The sequence below is a fragment of the Anser brachyrhynchus genome, assembly GCF_964034855.1.
Source record: "Anser brachyrhynchus genome assembly, chromosome: 2".
Lineage (NCBI taxonomy): Eukaryota > Metazoa > Chordata > Aves > Anseriformes > Anatidae > Anser > Anser brachyrhynchus.
The window spans coordinates 45,906,727-45,921,414 of NC_137695.1; the positions used below are offsets into that span (position 1 = coordinate 45,906,727).

General features: G+C 38.5%; 1 protein-coding gene across 3 annotated transcripts in view; it reads right to left on the reverse strand.

Moving 5' to 3' along the window:
• The window catches only part of CPNE4 (copine 4), a 290,530-nt gene that overhangs the window by 25,927 nt on the left and 249,915 nt on the right, over positions 1-14,688 (reverse strand). The gene's annotated exons all lie outside the window — the stretch shown is intronic.

A 14,688-nucleotide genomic window follows, 5' to 3' on the forward strand; every position in this document is an offset into this window, starting at 1 on the left:
GGGCAGCAACTTCAAGTGACTTTGTGTAGTTCAAGACATTGCCACACCAAGTGTCAAGTGAATAACTCACTTCCCAGACATACTCAAGACACAGAACAGCACCCACTAAACTCGCCAGGCCATGTTGTCTGGTATAGTCTGTTTAAAGCACCATGACATTTCTGATAAAAGCCAGGAAAAACAAGAAATAAGCCCCCTCCCACCCTGAAGCTGGAGTTGCCACCAACTAGAGAATAGATAGAGAAATATTCAGTAGATCACTGGGAAACAGTAATTATTGTCGTCTGATGGCTCAGCTCGCACAATTGTTGTTCTGCTACAAAATTTAGTTGCCACATAAATCTTGGGAGCACAATACTGTGTACCATATGTTAAGCTGCGTGACAATGGATCTTGGAAAGGAGGACTAACATAATTTGCATGGTAATGAAACATTTTTTTTCCAGAGATGTCAGAAACAAAGTAGCTGCTGACATTTAATGCTAACCACCTGCTGATAGCTTTCTCTTTGATTAAACACTCCCGGAAGTGGGGAAGCCCTTATAAATAGATACAGATGAGATTTCAGGCACACATTTAGAGGGCAAGAAATAGGAGGCCATTAGAAAAGAGTCTGAGTGGAGAAAAAAACTTGTTTTACATCAACAATTAAGCCATGGTTGCATTAGAGAATCAAACTCTGTGGAGCTGCAATTTAATGGATTTTGGGTGAGAGCAAATAAAGACGAAAACAGTTTTACTTAGGTGGAATGTAAGTAAGTGCCCAAGTTCAATAACGCAATCCAGAAAGCTGACGTGGGCTGCAATTACCCAGCCTGGGAGATGCCTAAACCCGTACAGTGAACATATTTGTCCTGTAAAGTTCCTTGAGTGTAAGTAAGTGTAGGGAATCTTGTAACTGCAACTCCATCTTCCGTTCTGCTACGAGTCGGAGACTTGCCCTGAGCGATACCTCCAGCAGACTGGATTCTCCTGGTGGCAGGACTCCCCCATTCCCAAGCACCAGTGGCTCAGCCCCAACAGGAAGCTATTCTGCACCAGAGGGCTCTTCCATCCCTCAGGATGCCTGCCTCCGTGTCTGAATCTCCCATATCTCCTTTTTGAGTAAGAGCCATGTACTGCTACAATTGCCTTGAGACAGAGTAAAGCTTGATCATGTGCACCACCCTCAAGACGGGATTCCACATGACTGCATGAACTCCTAGAGAGGAGGGGTGTCCTGACAGCTACTCCCGTGCATTAATGCCTTCTCTCATGCCACTCAGGTAGCACTGTGCTCAGTGAGCTTGGCTTCCCCTTGGGAAGATCCTCATTTTCCAGACTTTATACACATAGGCCTGGTATTCTGATCCAAGCTGCTGGGACCAAGGAATTAACTTCCATGTGTTCCCAAAGGTTGACCTTTAAGGGAAGAAGGGAGTCTTTTGATCATCACAAGTGACAATCCTTGCACAAAATAGATGATTATAGTATCCTCTGACAGCATCTCTAAATTTGTGGCTGACAGCTTTCAGAATAAATTCCAATATTAATGTAAACAGTAGTTTTCTTCCTATCACATAAAACAAGGTGTTTAGCTAATATAAAGGACTCACTCTGAAAAGAGTACATTGTTTAATGGCTCACTGACATTCTACAAAGTAACCCTCTCTAGTCTTCCCACCCACCCCTCACTTTGTCATAGGAGATAAAGGAAGGACAGCATCAGCTGAGCCTCTCCAAGTAGCTACAGTGTTCTGCTTCCAGGACAATCCCTTAGAGCATTACGGCATGACAGAGCTGCTCTAGCAGACCCCAGGCTACCACAGCTGCTTGCTGCAGGAAGCAGAGCAGCTTCCCAGCCTCTAAGCCATGTCAAGGATTAGGCCATCCAGAGACTGAAACTACGGTCAGAAGAGGGGAAGGCTTCCTCCTGCCTCAGGGGTGAACTGCATGCATCAGAGACTCCAGCCCTGCTTCCTAACCTGGTATTTCAGTAGGAAAAGGATCTGCTGTAATGATTTTGTTTTTCCTCCTTTTTAATTTAAACTCACTCAATTTTCTTTTCCTTTGTGTTGTTTGCCCAGACAATTATGCCTATTTTATGCCAGAAAATGGGCCCAGGACCTTGGCTTACACATTGGGATGCGATGATACCCATGGTCTGTTAGCATCGTCCTTGGAAAAGTGCTGGCCCATGCCAACCAGCAGCCCCCAGACCCTTCCCATGAACTAAGCAGGGGGCAGCTGTACTTGAGACTGCTCCCAGATGGCAGCCTGGGCATCACCCATTTGTGCTGGGAGGAAGAAAGCTGAATACAAGGACATGGGCATTGTCAAACCCTTGGCCTCAGGCCACTTAAGGACCTTTGACTTGTTTTGTTTAAATGTAGCCAGAGAGTCCTCGGCACATGAAAGTAAACTGCCAGCACTGTCCTGCTGGAGACAGACTGCCAACAGGACAGGAGAGAAAGTGGAATAACAAGGGGGTTCAACAAAACCTCAAATTTACAAAATAAATTGCAAAAAGGTGGATCCTGGCAGAATCTTTACAGAATTACTCTCTTGCATTGTCTTCACATTTTATACAGTTCTGTGTTTTACACAGGTTCCCCTGAAAATTAAAACTTGGCATAATTTAAAAAACACACCGAAGTACTTGACATGAAGATGAGAAAAGCAAAAGCATTGGATTTTGACTTTTATATTTGGTTATGTAAGGGCTGTGACTAGTCATGCAAGCATAGATGTATACGACTGCTTGTACATTTCCCTGTCAAACAGGCATATATTACCGAAAGATACCAAAGACTGAACAGATCTGGATTATACCCTGAACGTAAAATCAAGGACAGAGTTCAGGTTCAGTGTTTGCATTGGTAAATGTAAATTAATGAGCTGAATTAATGTCAGGGCTCAAAGACTGCAGTCTTCTAAGCAGAAATATAACCAGTTAAAGACCGTGAGTAACACCTCAACTGTAACATAATGCACAGGAGAGAATGACTTCTGAAAGTATCCCGTATTATCCTTTTGGAACAATGCTCAGTTTTAGTCACCCATTCTTCAAGCTATCTAGTGGAAACAGAGGAAGCACAATGACAAATCAATACCTTAATAGGGGCACAGAAGAGAGATTTCAGTAAGCTGTACTGCACAGAAGGGAGAAGAGACTAACAAAGGAAATAGTAAGGTTTTGTAAGTTAGTAAGTGATACAGATAATGGTATCTTGTTCTGTTTCACTAGGAAGCCTATGGTAACTGGAAGGTAAGAAATATATTTAAAGAAGACAAAATAATGGACATTTTAAAAATCACGTCTCATTAACTACTGGTGCCCTCTGACATACAGTATCATTGAGACCTGGAGTTCAGCTTTATTCTGAGAATTTTCTTTTCCTAGTAACAAGGAGCAGTATTTAGATAAAATTGTTCCACTGGGTGAAATTATTTTATAATCAGGCATTACAGAGTCTTTTGCAAATACCCATGAAGCTGCTGGTTTAGATGATGCTGGAGATAGAGCTGGCTACTCATCAGTGTGACAACACCCTTACTCAGAAAGGAAAACGAGAGCTGCCAGGACTATGTTACCTGAAGATTAGTTCCTTTTTAAAATCTAAATTGGGAGTCTAATTTCTTATTGCAGAGAGTAAATGTAGGGGGAAAGAATGGCCTAAATCTTTCTATATGCCACTTATTCATTCTGAAAAATGAACTTCTAGCTAGCCACACAGGTGGCTTCTTAAAGAGCCTCAGCATGAAAACCTGCTCACTTTAAACTGGAGCAATATAGTTGCAGTAGTTGTACTAAAGATACAGTTAAAGAGGAAGAAAAAAAGAAACACCGGGATTATAAAAGCAATGCTAAAAACCCGTTTTTGGTTTCAAGCAACCAAGAACCTTAAATTTTCAGCTCCTTGAAATTCTTGCAAGGAATATACCTGTTTAGAATCCCTGGGTATTAAGCTGTCACTTGTAATTTCAGTTTGGGGTTAGATCAGAATTACCAGGAAGATATTTTTAAAGTGCAACACTAGATGCAGCAAAATCAATTACTTTGCCTTTCATTTTCAATTCAAGTCTTAAAAGAATAAACCATGAATCTGCTCTGCTCTACACACTTTTCCAGTGATAAAATTAGATATTTTTCCTCTGTTAAAAAGAAATTTGAAATTGCCATAATAAAAGAGGAGTGCCTGTTACACATTTAATTGAAAGAAGTGTGAATGGGGTGGGGAGGGAGAGGAGAGGATGGGGAGAGGAGAGGATGGGATAAGGGAAAGGGAGGGAACAGGAAAGGGGGAGAAGGAAAAGGAAAAGAAAAATGAGAAAACAAAAAATGGCACAAACAAAATAAAGCCATATCTAAACTCAATTAAAATTGCAATCTTTCATGTTCAAGGAGTGAACTGGAAGAAAATGAGTTGAATTAAGTGTTTCTTTTCTAAAGCATATGAATGAATCATGTTCCTGAGTGTATTATTTAGTACTTAGAAGGGCTTGATGCCAGTACATTCTGAATCATGACAGCTTACAGGGATTAGCAGCAGTTCCAAAGAAAATACAGAAATCATTTGAAATATTTAAACTTCTTCAGTTCCTGCTTTGCAAGCAGAGCTAGGTAAATAAAGGACATGATATGTATTATCAGACAGGGCCAAAAAACCCTGTTTGAGTGGAAGGCACTTGAGCCCATCTGCTTCACCCCCTGCAGTCCTGCACACCCACTTGCACTCCTCCCGGGTGGGTAGGGATAGAGCCAGGCTGTGGTCCAGCTCTGTCTGCCCCCCGCCTGAGTCAGAACAACCAAACAAGAGTTTGGCAGCAGCAGTGTTTCCTCCCCATAAAGAGTATTCTGCTCTGAGGGACTGGTACGCTGCCACAACATATCCGCTGTGGGGTTGTGCCTGGTTTGATACAACCACGTCTCTGATTCTGGCTGGGTTACTGTGCGTTTAATCAAACCTGCACCGTACGTAACAAGGCTTAGCATCCAGTTCATAATGCATGGTGCTTTTTAAAGGAGTAGCAGGAATGAACCGATCATCTTACATCCTGGTAACAAAATAGAGCTAGGAGCATGCAAATCAATAGCAAGTCACCGCAACAGCTACACTGTTTGGTCTGTCATAGACAGAGATGCTACACATTCATGTTGCAAAATCCTTACATTTAAATTCATTCACTATCTTTAATTACAGCTCTTAGTCACCTTAGGGGAGCTGGAATCTGCTGAATACAGAGAAATAGATACTGTCATGTAATTGGGTTTCAAGAATATGAGAGAAGTGCCTGTCTCACCTGCAAGGGAAATAATTAATGAAGCAGGGGATACAAATTCCCTGAAGCTAACCGCTGAAAGGCATCACCACGAAATAACTAACAAAGCCAAGTCCAGGTACAATAGATTTAAGCTTCCCCTTGTTAACATTTGAAGAACAGCAAAAGAAGCTCTGCAGGGTAAAAATAGAAAGCAAACTCAGAAATTCCTAGACTGGGGAAAAGTAAATACTTACAGAAAAAAAAATCATCAGAGCTTGAGAGAGGAGTAGGTTAAGCAAAACAAAATGACAATAAGATATATTACTTACTAGAAGGATAACTTAATAAAATGGCATACTCAGGAACCAAAATGTCATGCTTCCCTGTTAGATGACAAATAAATTGCAATGACCTGATTTATAAGACCCAATTCAGTAAAAGTTATCTTGAAAAAGTGGGATGTCATAAGTGGGAATAAAGTAGGGAAGGGGATGCTGCAAAAGGCTACACTGAGTTACATTTAACCTATGAAATCTAGGCAGTTTGCAGGCAATCCTATGAATTGTAAGAGGTTGTCAGTATGTCCTCGTAGCTTCCAAAACCTTAACTATAGTAAATTGGCTACGTGGCACCATACATGGAAAACTGTACCATGACTGACAAGGTTATTCTTATACAGACTGTAATTTTGGAAGGTAAAAACTTGACATGACTTGAAGACTACACTAGGCAGCAGGCAGAACCCATCACGTAACATGCAGATCATGGGGAACCTCAAACAGTTCTGGGGCTCTTCCTTCTTGAAACACAAGTGTAGCTTTCTAGTTTGAGGGGGTACTGCATTAAGCAACCTCTAGAACAAAAGCTTTGCTAAGTAATTTTGTCATTTTTTACAAATTACAGTGAAAATGGTTGGTCAGAGACTTTTCTCTGCAAACAAATTCTATCACAAAAATATCTATGTATAAGGGATGTGCTGGGAAGAAGGGAATACAGGTCTGTGTTGGCATAAGTATGCAGGGAGGTGCTGGGAGAGAAATTTCTCATCAAATGCTCTCAGGATACAAATGAGCTTTCTAGGATGAGTGTGATACAGCTGTTATAGAGATTATATTGTGATTTACTGTGACCAAATGAGTAGTTGATGTAATTTTACTAAAATCAAAATAACATCCAGTCAAAATGAAGAACATTATCAAAACAAGCTACAGTAAAAGTTTAAGTGAAATATACTGATAGCTAAACACTCAGCTAGGCATCATTGAATATGCAGGAGGAAACAGGCAAATGCTCTCTGTTATCTGTTGATTTGGAATCTCTGATCAAGGCTGATTTCACATTAATTTGAAAGGGATGGTGAGAATTAAGGGTTGCCCATTTTTAACTGAGAACAATAGGATCCACAAATATCTTGCTATGGTCTACTCAGGCAAAAGGTGTTCAGTTTCTCCAAAAAGAAGTAAACATGCAAGAGATTTAGAAGATGGTATTCATTTATGGGCTGATGGGTTTTCAAATGGGAATAATCAACAGCTTTGCTACATTCTATTATAGAGTGGATGACTAGAATAATTACATCCTTAACAATGCAGGGAGGAAATTCATGCTTCTGAAATTGTGGAAATGGTTGTGTTGATTGCAAATGTACCAGATACCAAACTGTTGGAACATTTGACATCAGGAAAAATGGCACAACAAATTGCTGTCTCCTTTATTTATGCTTACATATTTATACTTATTAATACTTATTTATATGAATAACTAGTCTCTACACCACTAGGTGAACTGGTATTTCAGATTGTTTGTAGGCTTTTGTATTTCAAGTCATTCTCTTCAGAAAGAGATGCTGACAGAGAAATCACAAAGGTATCAGTCTGCGTAGTACTGGCAAAGTGTCAACTACTGTGTGGAACAAAGCTCTACCTCAGAGGAGAAAAAAATAGTAAAGACTGCCTAGAAAAGCCCTGCAGAAGGTTCTGATTTTGATGTATCCACCAGCTGACAGAATGCAGCAGTGGAGGAATAGCAAAGAGAAAAAGAAGTTGTTTTGATAAGAAACTTGGAAGGGACTGCTCATGGCTGATACACTGACACAGGCAGTGACTGCCTGGCAGAACAGGCAGTGTAAAGAAGACACAAAGATGAAAACTTGGTAAGGGAAAAGACAGAGCTGTAAAAACTGACAGTATCTGACCAGATACAGGGCAGCTGCAGATACATACGTATGTATACATATAAGTATATGAATATGAACTGTTACGAAATCTCCTTCCCAACACAGTTGTAGTAGACTAAATCTCCTGTACTAATTCTTGGGATAAAAACTGGTGACTGTGGAAACTCCTCTTTGGCAGCAGTCAGCAGATATAAGTCAGCAGGCACTGCAGAGGCAAATACAAAATTTGTGTATGCAGGTACTATATAATCGTACCAACCTAGGTCTTCAACTGTTAAATCCGAGGGTTTTAAATCCAGCTTGGTGATTAAAAGTATTAGCATGCCGTTTTTTCCTGTGCAGTTCTAGTTCTGTGTTATCCAAATACTTCAGCATGTTTACCCACACCCGAGATAATGCTTAATGATCAACATAAGCTACAAGTTCTTCTTTATAGGTTATTGTTCTTTTGGTTTTCTTTTGTTTTCTGTCTATGTAAATTTGGTCCTATTAAAGCACTAAATAAAAAGATTCATGCCTTTTCCCCCATGGTTTTTAAATTTGTTTAGATATGCTAATCAGCTTTTTTGCTTAAGAGCCTCCAGAAAGGTTGTTTCTGTAATTAAAGTGATAAAGAGATATGCTAAATAATTAACCATATTTTTTATTTATTGATCTTCATGGGTAGATTAAATTTTAACATCTATGGCTCTACATAGTGATTTCATTAAAATTCAATGTTGCATGTAGTGCCAGTTATTCTAGGCATCAATCTTTTGTCCCGGTTTTAATGAACTACTATTATATTACCATCTCAACCAAAGGAAGTTCCTACTTTTCTCCTTGTCTCTGCCCGAATTACGTCAAGGTATTTAATTCAGAGCCTGCCAGACAAGTAACTCTCTCAGACTCTTCATCGACAAACCCAGACACAGCTTCGGGATGAATGACCTGGTAAGTAATTCTCAGGGACAAGGCTCCAGAAGTAAAAAAAAACACACTGCAAGGTTTAAACTCTGGAAACTTTTTTTCCACATAATGCCTCAATCCAGAACACAGCATTTAGTTACCTACTGACCTTTGTATTTGGGACCAGTTGTACTGATTTATACAAATCTTCTGCAGCAGGTAGAGCATCATATATACCTTGGCCTCTTCCCCCTCTATAACTGCCCGGTGCTGGCTACCTCAGGAAATGTGTTTCTGGCATAGATGGACTTTCTACCTGACTTAGTTTGACTGCCCTTATTTTTTTCCACTCTTAGATCTTCACTGAAAGGGATATGCTGGACTGGGAACTCTTTCTCCTTTCAAAATTTCCCTTCTTAATTTTCAAGTGCACTTTACTGCATGAAGGAAGGAAGCTTTTGTACATGATTTTCAATCAAAGTGAATGCACTCCCTCAGGCCTAAAATACTGAAGAAAAAAAAATAACTAGCAAGTTTTGCATTCTGTTAGTTACTGCTGCAATTCATTGATTGCAGAAGAATTCATTGATTGTTGAAACTCAGACTGACTTCAGGACTTCCCTATCTTTTGTGGAATGTGCCATTCTAAATATTTTAGAGATATTCTACACATAAATTATTTCTATATTTTGTAGGAGTAATGTACTCTCTGCCTATTAATGGCCTTTGGGGATATTGCTAGACAAGTGTGTTTTACACAAGCAGTTTATTTGTTAACATACAATCTTAGCATAAATGTCAGTTTTAGGGAGCTACTTGAGAATTTAAAGTCTTCATTTGTCTAAATGAAAAAGGACATTAGTGTCAGGAAATAGATACAATTTACTTTCCATGTGTTTCAAGGGCTTTTGGAAAAAAGAAAAAAAGAACAACAAAAAAAGCAATAAAATGCAGTATTTTTAAGAGTTAACAGACATACGTATTTTAAATAATTAAGAACTAACTTTTGAAATATATTTTGAATACAAATTAAATGAGGACCAATTTTATGGTATCATTTTACAAAACTATGTGGTAGAACACATAGAAACATAAGCTGAATGCGTAGATCAGAACAGGGATTGACCATCAAGAATGGGAAGTTCCACAAATATCCAATGTAACAAATGCTCTAAGCATTTGAAAAGATACTTTAAGTATTTGAGTATAAAATACTTTAAGTATTTGAAAAGATCTTTTGTCTTTTTCAAAGTAGAAGCATTGATTTGACCATATAATAGCTAACTCTCACTTTTGTGAGTGCTTTTTATTAATCCAGTAAAGACTTCTGAATTTATGTACAAATATGTGTGTAAAAATTAATCATAAAGATAATCCATGTATATGGGAGATACTGAACAGTTTAACATTTGGGTGTAGGAGAAACAATTAGCAGGAAAGTTCGAATTCAGTAAAACTCTTAACTCCATCTTCGTGCCATCTATATTTTGCATAATACTTCAATGTTTTCTTGAGTCAGGCTAAATTCAATGAGATTAGATAATAAGCTCTAGTGTCTTGCCAAATCAGGACAGAGATTTTAATGCAAACATAAATATTTAATGTTACATAACAAGATTCTTAATAAGCAGAGGGGAAACGTAAGCTACTAACTGCAGAAATCAGATTTCAAACTGAGGATCAGATTTTGCAGGTCCTGCCATGAGCTTCACTCACAATCCCATCATTAAAACCTGTAATAATGTAACATCATTGAGGAAGTATTTCAGCTTTTAGCACTCTGTGTATGTAACAGCATTTATTGTAAGAAAGAAGCTATTTTCAGCCCCTTTCCAACCCATTTTCAGGTCGGAAAGAAAGAAAGATGAGCTACACTCATGGCTAGTTGGTTGTATTCCAGCACTGGTAAAACAAATCTTCAAGATCAAAGGGCCAGACATTTTAATAAACAGTGTGCACTACTGTTACTGTGACTTATGGCTTTGATCTGCAGAGAGGGAAGCTATAAAACAGCACAAAAGAGAAATGATTTTTTTACTGTATGGTTAAGTGTTAACCATACATATTACATATATATCCATCTAATATATATTGTACACATACCTATATATTTATACTGATATGGGAAAAAAACTCTGGGTGCGTACATATAAGTACCTTGGTATAGAGCTCTATGTGCTTACATGAGAGGTCACAGCAAAACTACACCTATCTGGGGAAAAGTACTTGTTTTATCTAGAGACAGAAGTTTTCACAGAAGTTTCCAGATTGTGAAACCGGGAACAGACTTAGGTACATGCCAATATATGTGCTGAGGGCACATCCCGGTACTATTCGGGTGCTGGTTCTTGCCTACACAAAGCAGCTGTGTTTTGCTTTTAGGCTCACAAGCATCGTCTCCTAACTGTTACTCAGACTATACATCCTCTTACAGAGCACAGGAGCTCCATCCCTGTCCACGTGCCTCAATTTCTTTTGATGGAAGCCAGGATGTGTGAAGGTGATATGAGAAGACGCAGTCCAGGTCCTGACTTGCAGTCAGGACATGGCCAGCCCTTCCACTGGGACAGAGGGGGAAGGAAGCATTCCCTGATTCCCCAGTTTAGCCATAGGCTAAATTTAGATATAGGCTAATTTAGACATAGGTTTCTCTGGCTTACAAAGAATTGTTGTTCTATGCTGAACATGGGCAGTTTCATGATGCAAAGGGAGAGTATTTCGGGAGCGGTTGCCATGGAGAACAGGAGACATCTAAAATTATTATCACATATCTTACAGAGATACATGGTTTACATGACATAAGATCCTGGTTCACAAGTCTGATATTTTAACTGTTGAATGATTCTGTCGTTCTTCATGTCTGAGTATTCAACCTGCAGAATCTTTCAAATACACCTACCATTTATCCTCTAAAAGTTGCATTCTCTTGAAGGGAGACCACTGGTCTCCAAAATGAAGGGTTGGCCAAAACCACCATGCAGAGTTGGTGAAGGTAAGAAGAGAAGTCCTAAGCCAGCTGTAGTGCATGAGGAGACAGCTATAACCTCACCTGTATTATATACATTTGGCAACTCATTGCCCAAAACATGTAGAGGGAACTCACGCACATTTGGCAGTGATCAAATAAACTGATTTTTTAGAATCCTGGAAAGGCTGATACTGTTCGCAGGGAGAAAGCACTTCATTTGACTTCTGATCCAGAGAACACAGTACTAAAATTACCGAGGTAAAGAATAAATATGGAATGAGGCAGAAACAGTTCCTTTTGATATCAAATATTTCAGTGCCCAATGATTTTTTATCATTTTCATCTGTTTCTCTATGCTACAAAAAAGGCTGAGTAGACTTGCTTAATTTCAAGACAAAATTGTAACAGTGATATAATTCTTTATATAAAGGAAAGCTTGTGAAAATGTTTAAATGGATATGTATATTTCTCACTTATTGCTTTATTATGTCCTCTTTTAACATTCATGAGTAATTTATCTTAAAATAAATTATTCTCCTTGGAGCTGTCTGCTTATTTTACACAATAGTTTCAGTAATAAGTTTTTAATGCCTTTTCCCCTTTCCAGTATTTCAAACTACATTTTAGAGCCTAACTCCTTGAAACTAATGAATGTTTCTTCTTTTATGATCCATTGCTGTTGTTGCTTAGCCACTGATTATATCACGTACAAACTTTATCTTCTCTCTTATGACAAATGTTGTTATAGTCTGAAACAATTCCATCACATAAAAAGTATTAAGTCTTTTGTGCCAGTGAACAGCTCTTACATTTCCTCTACCATTATCAGATTGGCCTGTTCCTTCAGGACTGCAGCGTTTCCACAATCAGGTAAATAATCAAAGTCTATTTCTCATTCTCTGAATATTGCTGATGAAAGAATGAATGTTATTCTTTCATGCTTAACTATGCAGAACAGGGCTATTCATTTAACTGTTTCAGGAATCCCTGAACCATGAAGATAAATGGGCTTTTGGATGAGCAGGGATTATTCCACTGTAACAAGGGATGCGAGGCAGCACTTAATTTGGAGGATTAACTACTTAGGGTTACATTATGTTAGGCTGATATGTACAGAAACCTACATTATGAGAAGACTTGGCTTGAATGTATTTTCCGTGATTTGGACTGAAACGATTGCTGGGTACAAACTATAAAATTTCAGGTAAGAGCACTGCTACCTTTGTAGGCTTGCTTTTAATTTTACTGAAGACATGCCCTTGTGCAAATGATTAGCATTCTGGCTGTAAACAGCCTTTAGGTTCAGTGAGCCCCTGCTTTTCACTTCTGGCTGATCTTTACCTGGGAACGTAAATCCTCCAGCATTTGAAGCACAACTGAACTCATTGGAGCAGTAACGGATCTATGCCACATTTCAGATTTTCAACTGAATTTGAAACTCATTTTTTTTTTAAATGTAAATATTGAAGATTTCACAGAATCACAGAATGGTTGAGGTGGGAAGAGACCTCTGGAGATCATCTAGTCGAACCTCCCTGCCCAAGCAGAGTCCCCTAGAGCACATTACTCAGGATCATGTCCAGATGGCTTTTGAATATCTCCAGGGAAGGAGACTCCACAAGTTCTCTGAGCAAGCTGTTTCAGTGCTCAGACACCCTCACGGCAAAGAATTTTTTCCACGTGTTCAGACAGAACTTCCTGTCTTGCAGTTTATGCCCATTGCCTCTTGTCCTTTTGCTGGGCACCACTGAGAAGAGTCTGAGAGTATTACACACAAAACAAACCCCTACATAGAACCTGTAAATTACCCTGTGAGAAGGTTTGCTTCTCTTAATTTTGTTTTCTTTTGAGAAATTATTATAAGATTTAATTTCCAGCCCATTGGATCCAACACATGCAAGTACAAAGAAGAGGTCCTCATTTGACATTTTTCCTCAGAAAGCACTGACCATGTTGAATCAACTTGTCCATGGGCATGTATTTATTGTGTCACAACTTGAGAGCATGTATCCGTCAAACACATGCCAGAAAAGTGACACTTCCCCAGGACAAGAAAATCTGACTTTTGTTCACTCCTCGTCCATAGCTTGTAGGACCTTAGTTGTGCTGACTGGCAGCAACAGGAATTTTTTGTAGCAAAATAGAAGTGAATGAAGGTGATGATTTCATTTTAAAATGGCTAGTATTTTTCATATTGATTAGAGTATGTTATATTGAAAGAATAATCCTGATTTTGGATTAATATCTCCATACGGGAGGGTCTGGGTCACTTAACTATTTCATTTTCTTAACAAATGCACCTTAAGTGGTGAAATAAATAAATAAAAAGCAATCTGTGTGCATGAACCAGCTCTTATTTCTTATTCCTTTCATTATTTTATAGTATATTAATCCACTGAATTATTATTAGCATTTATTAAATTAATGGATAATCACTGTGGAATTATCAGCTCACTTAAAATAAAATATTAATTTTCTCAGACTCATTGACTACATTTGACCATCAAATTATTACAAAAATTGTATCAGGGCTGTATTTTCCTCATTCTTTTTAAAGAAGGCATTTCATTACCATGCAAACGGCAGTGCCTCTGAGCAGGCTAATTAGCATATGTGACATGTAACATATAAACCACAGTATTAAGTCCCTCCACAATTTACACAGAAAGTATAATCAAATTTGACTGGAAATACCATTGTTGGTTTTATTTTTTTGAGATCTGGCATTTACACATGGCAAAGTGGTGGGTGGATGTCTATTACATGTGCAAAGACGAGAAAGAATAATTGTGTAAGATACTATGCATCACCAGCAAAGAAAGAACATTTAAAGGAAATGTACTTGGTAATTAGATTAATAATGGGCAATTAATCTGATAGAGACGGACAGCCTATTTAAAAGCAACAGAAGTACATAATGTAATCAAAGCATATTTGGCCCAATTACGTGCATTTGTTTATTTATTTACTGTCGTGTTGTGTGCACATATTATCAGTATCTTTTGATATTCATTTTGGAAGATATTGCAATATTTGAGAGGCTAACAGAATACTGAAAAAGACCACACAATTGAATCTAAGAACAGACATGGCCACTAAGCAGTTTAAGCAACTACAAATTCAGTTTCAAATATGAAATCTTGGGAACACTTTCCTGTAGGATGGCACAGACCATATTCCCAAGTGTATGAGAAAGGATGCTGTCAGCATCTGCAAAACAGGCTTCAAGCTTAATACAAATGAAAAATCCACTCAAACATGTAATTTTGGCATGTGGATAGAAACTCAAAACTTAGCATATATATCAGCCAAACAGCCAAAAAACGGACCTTTCATTGCCATGAAACTAATCTAAACCCACTGTCACTCTCAACAGCGTGGTATGGTACACTAAACTTTCTGTCATGCAGTC